The sequence below is a fragment of the Falco biarmicus genome, chromosome 13 (genome assembly GCF_023638135.1).
Source record: "Falco biarmicus isolate bFalBia1 chromosome 13, bFalBia1.pri, whole genome shotgun sequence".
NCBI classification, from domain to species: Eukaryota; Metazoa; Chordata; class Aves; order Falconiformes; family Falconidae; genus Falco; species Falco biarmicus.
In genome coordinates, this window is record NC_079300.1 from 7,416,526 (window position 1) to 7,430,420 (window position 13,895).

At 41.7% G+C, this 13,895-nt stretch overlaps 1 protein-coding gene across 5 annotated transcripts in view; it reads left to right on the forward strand.

Annotated features, from left to right (window-relative positions):
- Nucleotides 1–5,542: 5,542 nt before the first annotated feature.
- The window catches only part of NAALADL2 (N-acetylated alpha-linked acidic dipeptidase like 2), a 507,046-nt gene continuing 498,693 nt past the window's right edge, over nucleotides 5,543–13,895 (forward strand). For 2 of the 5 annotated variants that reach the window (XM_056358613.1, XM_056358610.1), the window contains exon 1: nucleotides 5,543–5,639. The gene's annotated coding sequence lies outside the window, so the exon portion shown is untranslated. Of the gene's footprint in view, nucleotides 5,640–5,673; nucleotides 5,876–5,940; nucleotides 6,117–13,895 lie in introns of those variants that run through there. The other 3 variants (XM_056358614.1, XM_056358611.1, XM_056358612.1) reach the window with 3 other exon arrangements.

The following is a 13,895-nucleotide window of genomic DNA, read 5'->3' on the forward strand; positions in this document are numbered from 1 at the left end:
TTGCCTGTAAGTGTGAGCCCTGCAGGTTGCCAAATGACCACTTGCAATGCTCTATCTTCTGTACTTGTTCTACTTATATTGTGTTAGCCATCCTAGATTTGAAACCGAATGCTGTGTTGAACATGAGGTGGAGAAGTCTGGAGAGGGAGGCTGGAAGTCTGGCTGGAGAATAGCAATGCATATTATCTCATGGTAAAAAGGCATAAGAGGATCTGCAACTGAAAAGTTTTGGTGAAAAACTGGATAGTTAAAAAAGAGGTTATAATCTATATGCAAGATTAAAGGAAATTAAATTGGAGGATTAAGGCTCAGGTTCTGCACTCTCATTTTCTGTTTCAATTCACAAACACCTTATAAAACCCACCACTGAAGCGATTATTTTTTAAATAATTAAGAAAAGGAGGAGGCAGGCTTTCTTGCCCATAATCTGTGGTTATAGGCTTTATCATAGGAACTATTTTTCTTGTAAAACAACTTTGAGTGTTGTGAAGATCTGTTTATTAGATAGATGTTGACTATTTTCACTCATTTATATCTCTTTAATGTGTTGGTCTATGCACATCTTGAAATGTGCACCCTGAACTGTTTTAATAAATCAAAATTACCTGTTACGAACGCCAAATCCTGATCTTACCAAGTCATTGACAAAACCACTTGCTTCTGGCAACGCATGAAAATATCCATAACAGCCTCAAGGACTTTAGGACACTTGATGGCACTTTCTGTGTTAGTCAGTAGTCCTAAAATGGCAACATTTTGATTAATGGTAACATGGAGACTGTTTATTAGAAAATAATTTTTTGAAAGACAGTGTCTTGGGGCTAGTCTGGGCATGGGACTGGCTCTTCAGCAAATCATCTTGTTCTCTTTCACATTCTTATAATCTGAAAGGAGACTGGAGGAGGACATGGGGGAGGTAGTGGCAGAAGGAGGAGACTATTTCTGTTTTGACTTACTGCATTGCACTTTTTTTAATTGGAATAAAATTATTTTTGTTATTTTTTTAGTGAAAGCTGTATGCTAGAGGTATTTCCTTGTACTCCTAGCTGCTGTCTATTCTAGGCAGCTATCAGAAGCCAAAAACTTCCAGAGTGGGTCTTGTGGTCCATAAAAACTACAAGCTTTGAATAATTTAAAAAATATTATAAATAAAAAATTCATAGTCTTTGTGGAATTATGTTTTGCAGCTTAGGATAGAGTTTGCCTGAGTAGGAGGGGAAAAGGCTGAGAAAGTCCACTGCAGCAATGCACTGATAAGAAATGGACTTCCATTTCATTTCAATATGATAGATTTCAAAGTGAAAAGAAAATACTTCTATTAAACAAAGAGCCATCTCCTTTTAAGAACAATCATTCTCTAGTTTAACCTTGGACAAAAATCGGAATTGCCTGCTTCTGCTAGTTATTCTACTTTTTTATTGCTTGATCCATGCCTTACAAAAGCCAGATTAACTGCAGAACCACTCAACTTATTTTGCACCGCTACGCACTACTTAAATAGTAGTTCAATACGAGTTGGGACATTCTTCTGACTGCAAAGCATGTGACAAGTATTTAAATGCATTTTTTAGGATGTATTTCACTGTTTACGGGACAATGAATAACTAATGGAATTGTCTAAATATGTTGCATTACTTCTTATTTTGTTATCCTTTTCTAAGTCCTTGAGGAAGCCATGCTAGCCTTCTATTTTAGGCCTAATTTTGTAATTTTCTCACTTTTGCATTGCTCTGCAGCTCTACACTCCTACTGGCCTCAGTGGGTCAGAGTACTTCCTTGTGTAGTGAGCAGAAACATACACCGAGCAAAACTGCAGTTACTTTAGGGGTGCGTTGAGGCAGGGATATCCACTACTTAGGATGCTTCATACATAAACAGCAGCTCTAGCAAGTTAATGCTATCCATTTAATGTCTTCATTCTTCTGAAGCTATTGTTATTAGCAGACTTTATAGGTAGATAGCACTCATTTTTGTTGGTTTGTAGTGTACTTTTCCAAATTCATTCTTTAAAAGGTCATTTTCCAAGGTTGCTAGGTCTAAAATGACCACTCTTGGCAGCAGTTTCAACTGTCTGTTCATTTCATTAATTTTCTTGCTGAATCATGGATTAGTTCTGTAAAATACATATATGCAATTTATTCTTCAGTATAAAAAGCAGAGACTGATAATAAAAAGGAATTTTAGACCTTCCAACTACATTTGGCAGATGTTTTAAAAGGTATTTAATTTCTTGTTTCCCCAGGTGGGGCTTCTGTTATGTAAATGTATGGTGGGTTTAGCCTATGTAAGGAAGCAAGACTGGACATTCCAGGCATGCCTACGAGTCCTCTTGGTCTCCGTAGCTTCTTTGATTAAGTACTGCGGGAGTGGATGATGAGGGGCAGGACTGTAGATCCCTTTCAGACCTTTAAAATGACAGTTTGAAAGCCCTCCTTCACCTGCGGTGGAACAAATAGTCCTGCCAACTACAGTGATCTGTGTCCTCCAGCAAGGACTGGAGAACATTACCCTTCATGCTGTCAGTCCATAAACGTGTGAACTAGGTAGGATTTTTTTTTCCTGTTCGCAGGCTGAACTTATTTTAAAGAAGTTTTTTACATTAGTACCTTTAACAGGACCCGAAAAAGCAGCGTCTTAACCAGCAAGTACGAACAGAGCCACGAGATGGCACTTCTGCTTCAGGGAACGACTACGGCTCCATCACTTAGCAGGCTGGTAAAAAACAAAAAGAAACAAATAAACCCAACTTTTAACCCACAGAAGAAAAGCAAGCTTATTCTTGTGAACAGCAATTTAAAGTCAGTAGTTTAAAACATCAAATGGATTCCTTTCGGCTTAGCCTTTTTGTAAAGCAAACTTTTTCTTTGAGACATAACATCAGTAACGACTCTTTTAAGCTTAACGTTCAAATTTTCCCTGTATCTGTGAGCATTTCAAAATTCCCTGAGAGTTTTTTGGTAAGGCAAGATGCATGGAAATACTTAAGTGTTCTATGGCTGTACTATTTCTATGCATTATTTCCTTTGAGAAAAGTTTTATGGAAGGTTTAAGTTTATATTTGACACTATAGCATGTTGTTTTTTTTTCTAGTCATGGCTCATTATTTTTTTGCAAAATGTAATTGCTTGGAGTGTTGTTTCTTCATAGTGTAAGTTTCAGTTTTCCTGAATGTTGGGGCATCACTTGCCTATTTTTTATTTTATTTGTTTTTGCGACTCACCTCCGGAGTGTGTGGTCCTCATTCAGTATTTAAAAAAAAGAATAAATTAATTTCCTTGCCAATTGACTCCAACTTCTCCCTTTGGCTATACCTCTGTACTGTGGAAAGTGAATGCTGGCTTCTCCTGCTGCTTGTAATGGGTCCAATCCTTGGCAAAAATGTTGGAGGAAGGGAGGAACTATTAGAAGAGCAGCAGGAAGACCAGGGTTTGGGCATCAAAGCTGTCCTGTTTTTTTTAGCAAAAGGGTAATGAAGTTTTAGATTTGAGTGACTTCTTGCTATTGCTCAGCGTCATTAAGAGGCCTGTCTAGGAATTTTTGACTAAGATGCAGCAGAGGCATGAGACTCCAAACAGCCAGCCATCTGATTACCGAATGTGTTTGGGCCCTTGTGTGAAAGCCTGTGGAGTCATGGCTGGTACACTGATTTGCTGTTGGAGATGGTTTCTCTGCTGCCGTGTTAGCACACACTTGTGCCAGACTGGACTGCCTAGAAGCAGTTCACAGGTGAAGCAAGGAAATGCAGAGCTCTGGTGGTGGTAAATCTGTTCTGAACTTCAGCCTCGGCCTTTCACATGGAATGGGCACAAACTGGCTTAAGCTACACAGCACAAAATACTCAATTCTGTACTAATGGTTAACTAAGAAAACCAGTGTGTATTGCCATGGCTCTAACACGTTGATTACCTAGAAAAGGGACGAATGTGGGAAGGAGCACAGTTGTATCACGTTCTTGCAGGAGAAGAGAAAACTGTAAATAAAACCTGATGAATCATTCTTTGAGTAAATGTATTTGTACACCTAAATGCCTGATAGATTTCTGTTTCTTTGGGCAAGAAAAGTATGCTTCCAGTTGCAGTTGTTTTGTTCCTGTTTGATGTTGGAAGAAGTGTTTTTTTTTAATGAGGATTGTAGATTAGTTCACCTGCTCTTCAGTGACTGCATTTCTCTGTGCTTTCTGAAATTGCTTTCAGAGTTATAGCAGTCCAATCAGACTTTCCCATTAGTACCTTATTAGCAGAAGCTACTTCTGTTATAAATGCCTGAAATTTGCTTTTCTGTCTGCTAGAACGCTTACTATATGCATGGAAAATCTCTGAAACACTTTTTCTACATTCTCTACTGTACCTGTTGGGTTAAGATGATTGTGTGTGTGGTTTGTTGTTTTTTTTCTTTTCTTTTTTTCTTTTTCTTGGTAGTAGCTCTTATTCAGGAGGGAAAACATCTTAAACGTTCTCTTTTTTTTTTTTGGTTTCTTTTTTCTTTCCCTCCCATGGGGAGGGATGTGTCATAAATGCCCTTCTGGGAAGTGCTTCTTAACATATTTCCCCTCTTTTAAAATGAACATTTACATCGCTAAATTCTCATAGGGTAAACAATATTAACCCCAACTTCAGACAGCGAAATTTAACAGGCTGTTGCTTTCCCTGCCCTTGTGGAAGACAGCTGAGCTCTGTAGCTTGTGTGGTAGCCGTCTGGATTACAGGACAAATTGTAGGTTTAGGACAGAATGAACAGCAAAACGCTTCCAAGCAGAACTAAATCATGAATCTGTATTGAGGAAATACCTTTTTATATGGAGATGGTATTGTAAGGAGACTGCATTAAAGATCAAAGTTTACCTACGGACACTAAAAGGCTTCGTCAAAGCAATGTAATTACAGCAGTTCAGACGCCTATGAAACTGTTCACTGGTGGTTTTTGCTCCTGCTGTCCTGGTGCAGAGGTGTGAGCACAGGGCTCAGCTGGGAGCGCCCGGCCCTGCCCGCCCCTGGGTGCACCCGGACGGCCCGGCTGGAGCTACGGAGTAATTTACTGTGTAACTAGCATGAGCACGACCCCCCGCATAGCCCAAATTATCACGGAGCAGCCTTGAAACAAGGCTTGACCACCTCTGGAACTGTCAAACGTGATGAACTGAGGTCGTAGGGTGGGGAAAAACCTCTCATCCCGCAGGAGCTGCAGCTGCGGGCTCTGCTGCTTGAACACGGGTAACAGCCTCGCCCGTAACCTGCACCACCTGTTGTCACAGCGTGTGAAAAGCTTTCTGCAGGTTTCCTCTCCCCACGTTCCCCAGCACCAGGGTCCCGCTCGCCTCTCCTGCCTCTGCCGCGGCTGGCTGGGGGGCGGGGGTCAGCAGGGCCCCGGACAGGCCCGGCCCGGCCGCTCACGGCGGCGGGGAGAGCTCTCCGCGCAGGCAGGGAACCCCCGCTGCTGCCGAGACGGCGCCGAGAGAGGGCACCGCGCCCCCAGGCCCCAGCCCGCTGGCCGCCCTCGGGGCCGCTTCCTGGGGTGGCCCCTGCTCGGCCGCCGGCGCCGCGCCGCTCGGGGAGAGCGCGCTCCCCGCTTTACGGCTGCTGAAAACCTCCTTCGGCGAGCGCGGGGCAGCCGTACGGCGCCGGGGCACCCGGGGTGGGCAGGTAACGGCGCGGCGGCGTGGGGAGGAGGCGGGCGGGTGGTGCGGCACCGGAGCGGCCGGGCCCCGCCGGCAGAGCGCCGGACTCCCGGGACCGGCCCCCCCCGCACCCCGCGGGCGGCAGCCCAGCCCCTCGGGTTGCGGGGCGCTTGTGGAGCCCGGCTGTCAGCTCGCCCTCACGCCGGTGGTGGTGGGGAACTTTGTCCTACCGAGGCGGTTTTGTGGGTGTTTTGCCCAAAGGTAACTCCAAACTCGGTTTACAAAAAAAAAAAAAAAAAAAAAAAAAAGAGTAGGTGCGAGCCAGCCCGGCGGGCTGCGGTGAGGTGAGGGGAGCGCGTGCCTCTGCGCGTGGCGGGCGCCAACTGCGCGGGCGCCGCCCGCGGCTGCTGAGGGGGCACGCGCTGTGAGGCAGCGCCGTCTCTCTTCCCCTGCCCGGGTGGGAGGGCCCGGCTTGAGGACGCTACAGTTTGCGGTAGAACAGGTAAATCTGCCTTGGAAATGTGCCTCGCACCGGTCCGGCTGGCTGCCTTCTGCCGCTCTGTCTGCCTTCGGAGTTACTGCCTTGCGTTACTCACAGCGTTTTGTTATTTGCTTTCTGTTCACTGGGCTGCGTCGATAAACTGGACATAAGCGTTGTCTCGGCTACATTTAGAAACTGAATTATGTGTTGAATTCATTGTTAGCGCTTAAATATATATATATAAAACCCCAACATGTAGTCGTACATGACATCTTGAAAACTTTCTGGGAGCCATCAGAACAACGATGACCTGGATGAAAACATGCTTTGCCTTCCTTCATTTGGCATATGCTCAGGTTATCTGTCACACAAATGAGTAATTTCACAGGTTTCGGTACAGGGTAATGCTGTAGTCCTGCTGTGTGACCCACAGTGTCTGGGTTTCTCCACCCAGGTGGAGCTCCTTGGCTTTAGTAAGTTTCTTGTACAGTAATGTTCCCGCAACTGACATGGCCTCAAAACTGTAATTAAAATGCACTCTGTAAAAGTTGCACTTGCAAACGGCACGGAGGTATCTTGCTGACTTCAGCTGAAATTTGCAGTGTTGTTGCTGAGTCATCTGGACAGAAATATTTGGGGAAGAAATAACTTAGATTTTTACCTTAGTCTGAACAGCCCATTTCGTGTTAGTTTATTTATTATTTGGTATGTATTTCTTGCATTTACAGGCAAATGTATTTGTTCGGTGGTTAGCATATGGAAAGCATTAGATGACTGAAACTGTAATGATGCCAGTCTTCTATATCAAGCCATGTTATAAATATTTTTAGAATTTTAATCTAAAGAGCTCTTGTATGAGTCCCAGTGCATCTGTAATGCAGCATTTATCTCCAGTGTTATCAAAAGACTAATGAGTATCTTCTGAATTTTGGTCTTAGATCACATTCCTAATAGATATCTTAACTGTATGATAATCTACCATAAAGTTAACCATCTGAAACAAGCCAAAGAATGATCTTTTTGTAGCAGACCTTTTGCAGTTTCTTCTGCTGGATTTTTTTAATTAAAAGCTGTAGAGCTATACACAACACTCTCTTAAGGAAAAAAAAAATATCCTGCAGAAAAAACTACTTTTCTCCAAGTTTCATCAGGTTTTTCTTGTTTTAAGTGTCTATCTAAACTTTGTGATTTTTTTCACATCCTTAAAGTAAAAACAGTTTTACATTGTTGAAGATGTTAGCTCAGGCAATATTACCAGGCCAAATTGCTCGATAATGAAGTAATATTTCTGTTTGTATTAATGGGAAGCTGTTTTGTTTGCTTTGAAGAGTTGAGTACAGGTTGTTTATCTAAAGCAGAAAAAAGGATTAAGTGGTAAAAATGTCAGAATTGTCTAAGTCGATAACAAGATGCTCATGGTTCTTATGAGTGTTAAAAGCTGCAGATTTTTTGTGGTAGCAGCTCCCAGTGGTCATGCTGAATCATATGACTTCCTGCTCTGTTAATCTTTGTAGCTGAAGTCTTAGCTTGTCACATAACTGTGGTACACACCTGCATTATTTTGCCCCCTTCTTAAATAACGTCAAGGTATGAATGCAAACTAGACAAAAACAAAAACCCCAAAACCTTTAAAGTACTTTTTCTCCTCCTTAATAAACAGATTTATTTCAGAAGAGTAATTCTTAGTGATGCACATTCTCCAAGGAATGTCTGCTGTAGATCTTCATTATGGTTAATCTGTCAAGTAGACATCTTCTAGATCCTCAGACTCTTTCACTAGCTCTGGTGCTCCTACTACACGTACTTTTGTTGACCAAGATAGCGTTTCTGCAGTGCAATGTTTGTATGTACTACAGAGCTGGTGCCTAGGCAGTGTTGTGGGTGTTGTGTGTGTGTCTGCCCTCCCACCCCACCCCCCCACCCCCCCCCCAGTGTGGCATTTGCTTTAGTGTTTAAGCACATGCATCTAAATATATATTTGCAAATCAATTTATTAGGACTATGCAATGTAATGTGAGGAGGTCATTGATAGATGGCTCTGAATATAGTGATAGAACGGAACTAGGATCTTGTAAGTTTCCTTCCTGTGCAGATAGCTTTTTGGTTTGCCGATATGTAAAACAAGTCACAACACATCAACTAGGATCTTGTAAGTTGCCTTCCTGTGCAGATCACTCTTTGGTTTGCTTGTTTGTAAAACAAGGGTCATACCGCTTCCCTGAAGATAGCTGAAACTGATCAGCTATGAAATACAGGTGTTATGTCCAGCTGTGAGAAATGGAACAGATACTGATTTTTTTGTTTGTTTGGGGTTTTTTTTCTTTGGTTTGTTTGTTTTTTGTTTGAGGGGCAAAGTTGTTTCTTTTTCCTGCAGTGTGGAGATAGTGCTGCTGTTCTTGTTTTCACGGGGTTTTGACTCTTGTGTGTTTGATTGGATGAAGTTGCTTTCTGGGACTAATTTTGCTTGATTCCTTGCCTGATGTGTCTCAGCAGAAACTGCTAACTGGTGTCAGGAATGTCAGTCGTATTTGTTCTGATGCTGCGTGCTAGAACATTTTTAGGTGGCGGTGTGCAGAGGGGACCAACTGTGTTTGTATCTTCTCTATTGGTTGTTGGCAATCCAGCAACCACTGAATCTCTGTATGGACTGCCAGTAGGAGGAATTGCAGAACTCTGTTGCACTGCTGTGAGGAATTGGACTTGTATGGATATAAAATTTTGCATTTAACACTTTTATGGACTGTGCACCACAGTTTAGTTCACAAGACTGCTATGTTGGCTACCAGTTTCTGCAGCAAAACTCTTTTGTTGATATTTGTATTTTTGTTAAATTTCTGAAACTTATGTATGTTTTCTTTCGATTGCAATCCAAACTTCTCTGAATTGAGATCTTTTAGATGTGGTGTCCCTCCTCTCTCTTGGCCGGTTTATATTTCTGTACCAAAAGCTTGTGTAAGGTTGCTGGAGAAGTAAAGAAAACACTTGTTTTTGTTCCTGACTTCTGTGGTTATATGTCTGTCTTATGTGTGTGTAGGTTTTTGGTTTTTTGATTGTGTGGAGTTTTTTGTTTTGTTTATTTTTAAAGTCAGTACTGGTTCTCGATTCAGCAGTTTTAGATTTCCAGAGCATGTCAGCATAAGTCCTCACATCAACACAGCTATACAACTTAGTAGCAAAAAAGCCCTGATTCCCCCTATTCCCACCATGCACTTGAATTGTAAAGTGTAGTAAGGAGAAGGAACTTTTCCCTCTCCTGTTATTTCCTTGAATTTTCTTTAGGATTTTAATGTTACTTAACTGCATTGCTGAAATGGTTGAGAGTTGAAACCTGACATGCAAATTGCCTCCATTAAGTAACTGTGTGTTCTGACTGAGAAAGCAGGTTGTATTGAGGTGGGAATTGGGCTCTTCTCCCAAATAACAGGTGACAGGACAAGAGCAAATGGCCTGAAGTCGTGCCAATGGAGGTTTAGATTGGGTAGTAGGAATAACATCTTCAGCAAAATGGTGGTCAGGCATTGGAACAGGCTGCCCGGGGAAGTTGTTGTGTCACCATTCCTGGAGGAGTTTAAAAGGTGTGTAGATGTGGCACTTAAGGACATGGTTTAGTGGTGGACGTGGCAATGCTGGCTTAATGGTTGTACTGTGTGTTCTTAACGGTCTTCTCCAACCAAAATGATTCTGTGATTCTATGGTCAGGTGAAAACAATGCACTCTATTCTTGGAGCCGTAGCAACATGTGCATTAAAGCACTTTGTTTCTCCTCAAATAAACATCTGCTGGTTCTGTCAGTTATGTATGCTTGGTTAACATTGCTGTGCTGGGAAGTAGCAAAGGTCATTCATTCTTCGGTAACTACATAGTTTCTGTAAAGCAAAAATGAAGTACAGCTCTTGCAGCCTCTGCTGAGGGCAGAAGAGCAGTTATTTGCTATGAGCCATCTACTAGCCATTGGTCGGCTAGAATCTAGCAGAGAAAAAAATGTTAAGACTTGAATATCTGAAAACATAGTCAAGAAGTAATCAAATAAAGGTTCATGAACACTGTTTATTCTGGTTTCTTGTCATGCTTGTAGTTCTGTGCAGGTATCTTGCAGGTATCTGAGAAGCACAGAATACATAGAGGAGCTGAATAAAGGTGAGAATATGCTATTATTTATTACTGATCCATTACTTGTGTTGAAGTTCAGTATCTTAACTTTATTGATGTTGGTTGCTGACCTCAGTAAGCCTTGATTTGTGGCTTGGACTGGTTAACTCTAAACTGTCTGTACTAAGCGTAGCATTCCTCCTTTATACAGAGCTGGAGGATTCAGCCATCGTACAGTTCTGTGTTTTTTGCTTGAAAATCAGAGGGAAATGCCACCCAGGCATATGTTGTAGGGAGAAGGAAATATGAAAGTCTCATTTGTAAAGTTGAATTGGTAGGATTGTTTGGTCTGTTGCTTTGTTCTGTCTTCATTGTTGTTTTTGAGCTTCTCAATTAAAAACTTTCCATGTAAATACGGATTAATTTGTGCGAGATCTTGAAGGAAAGGTTCAGTATGATCCAGTCTTTATACGACTGACCAGAAAATGTACAACACCTTTGTATTTGTTGTTAATGAGTTCACTCATTCTCTGTCAACTTTAGTTGCTTGTACTTCAAGGAGAATGCTAAAGTAAAAAAGAAATTGGAGAAGAACTGTAGCAATGAATAAGTGTTGAAAATAGCTCCTGAGGGGGGAATTCAAAAGAGCTCAATATTTTGAATATTATCAAAGAGAAAGGCAAGGAGGGACTTGATTGCAGTGTTTAATTTTGAGCATTGTGAACAGAAATTCTATGATGAAGCAGAAAATGATGATATAACAAGATCGATTAGCTAAAATATGAGCCAGACACATTTTCAGTAGAAAAAAGAAAAGCATCTTCAGCGATGAGGGTTGTTTATTACAGGTTATAGTAGGATATTCATCAAAGGAAAATTTCAGTTTAAATGTGGTATTTTTCCTTTAACAGGTAGCTAAATATAAGTGAAGAGGGGCCTGTGTCCATGTTTTATAGAATCAGAGTAGATGATCACAGTATTCTTGCTGTATCTAAATACATGAATGTACATAACAATACTGTTGAACTTAGAGCAGTTAACTCAAGACTTTTAAAATGTCTGAAACGTTTGGAGACAATGAGCTTGTTGTATAAGTTCTGTACTGAAGGTTGAAGATAGCTAAGTCATGTTGGCAACAACATTCTTCAGCAATGGAAAGATGTTATTACACTCAATTTCTGCATTAGTAGGTCTTGGCCATTATCTGTAAGTACTAGATTAACATGCTGGTTGCTAAGTTTCCTTACAAGTTTTCATGAAAGTACTGTGGAAACAAAGATGGTTGGAATCAAGAATATGAAAGAAAGGTGAAATTAAAACCAACAACAAATGCTGCTGTTAATTGGGTAACTTTCATAGAAGAGAGCATTTGGGCTGCTTTAGAAAACTGCTGATTACAACAGGCTGGTTAACAGAAGCGCCTACTCCGTGTGTGTGTGAATTATTGGAGGGTTTGCAAGGAGGGATTTGTAGATCCTGCAGAGATTTCAGGGAAATCTGTGTTATAATGCATTATCTCCTGCAGTGAAGAGCCAGTGGGAATGCTCTGAGGCTTTTAGTGTGCTCAGTTTTACATGCCTTTAGCAGGCAATGCTTTCAGGTCTTGGGCTTAGTGGAGTTGTAGGCAGCTGTGCTAGTTTTGACTGGGATAGAGTTAATTTTCTTCAGAGCAGCTAGTATGGGGCTGTGTTCTGGATTTGTGCTGGAAACAGCGCTGATAATCCAGGGATGTTTCAGTTCCTGCTGAGCAGCGCTTACACAGCGCCAAGGCTTTCTCAGCTCCTCGCCCTGCCCCACCAGCCAGCCGGCTGGGGGGCACCAGGAGCTGCGAGGGGACGAGGCCGGCACAGCTGCCCCCAGCTGCCCCCGGGGGTCTCCCACACCGTATGATGTCACGCTCAGCACGCAAAGCTGGGGGAGGAAGGGGGGGACATCTGGAGCTACAGCCTTTGCCTTCCCAAGTCACCGCTGGGCGTGATGGAGCCCAGCTCCCCTGGGGGTGGCCCTGAACACCTGCCGGCGGTGGGCAGTGGGCACTGAATGCCTGGTTCCGCTCGGCTCCTGTGCGTGGCTTTTGCTTTACCAGTTAAACTGTCTTCACCTCAACCCACCGGTTTTCCCACTTTTACTCTTCCCATTCTCTCCCCCATCCTGACCAGAGGGGAGTGAGTGAGCGGCTGTGCGGGGCTGAGTGCCCAGCTGGGGTTAAATCATGACAGCAGCATAAGGAGCAATAAAATAATTGTAAATCAGAATAGCAAAACCTCCTTTTGACACTTAAATTTGACAGGAAGAGCAGAAAGCAAGCTGAAGTGCAAGTCAGATAAGATATTACTGTTTTGTATAAACTTCAGCTTTTTAGAGAAGATAGCAGGAATCAGCCTTCAATGTGACGAGAGGATTGCCAAAATAAATGAAGTGGACACAGGCAAACCTGCATCACTCAGACCAGTCTTTTTGGTTAAATCCCTGAAGATACTGAAGTGATGACCAGAGGACTGATAAAAGGACATGGTTTGGTGAACCACATCATGTATGCAATGAGGACCAGCTGGTTATAATACTGCAGCAAATTAGAGCAGGAAAAGTCTGCAGCTGGAAGGATTTTTGAGAGTCTGAAAAAGATTGTGCTGCTTGTCTCAAGTGATAATACGCAAGTATCCAGAAAGTTTCGTGAACCATGCTGAAGAGAAGGATATCTGTTGTAGTATTGATCAGTGTAAGAGTTGGAGATGTCTGCAAAAGTGTGTGGGGTTTTTTTTTTTTTAGGGCTCAGTCAACATATTCTAAGTGACTTCCTAGTAAGAAACTGCAGTGAAAAGTATTCAAGGGTTTAGAAACCAGTGGATGATAGATGTGTGAAGTACTGTTAGAAAAAAAAAGACAGGGATTCCAAATGCTGTAATTACAGAAAATCCTGCATGAGTGCATGTGCAAGGTAGAGGTCTTGGACTATGTGTTATTTTTCTCCTTAGCAATAGGAGAAAGTAATTCATAGGTGCATACATATTTTTCCTTTGGGACTGTTCTATTTTTTAAATTATTATTAATTGTATTAAGTTTAAATTTAGGCATTTTATTTAATATTCTAAGGAACTCCATGCAAGTTCTACCTTTTCTTACTTTGTATTTACATTCATATTAGGGATTGGCTAAATTTATTTCAGGCTTTTTGTTCAAAATGGGGATAAAAAAATTAACTTTTATGAAATAGAGGAGTTTTTCTTTTATGCACTGACATAGGCCCAAGACTGTTGTTAGTATGTGTGACGTAAGGTGGTATAGGCCAAGTTTGTGGTTTGAAAAGATTAACTTTGGCAAAACTGTAACGAGAAGTATCTGTTAGAGCAATGGGTGAGGAATTCTTTAAAAAAAATTATTATTTGTAGAAAACCATGTGTATACTGGCAATTTCCAAGTAGACTTGGGTGTATTTATCTACCCATTATAGTTCTTATTTTACGGATGAATATGCTAAGTGCTATTCAGAATTATTTGGCCATATGTTCCTGTTTTTATGGAACTTCATTTTGCGGGCTCTTTATATAAATAAAATTATTCTCTTCATGATGGCATGTAGTAAGAGGAAGAGAAGAGAATGTTATTTCAAATGTTATACCTTTTGCAAAAGAGCAGATGGTATTTGTATGTGGGGCATCAAGTAAGTTTTACACTTTGAAGCGACTGCTTTATTCCAGATTGTCTAAGTTA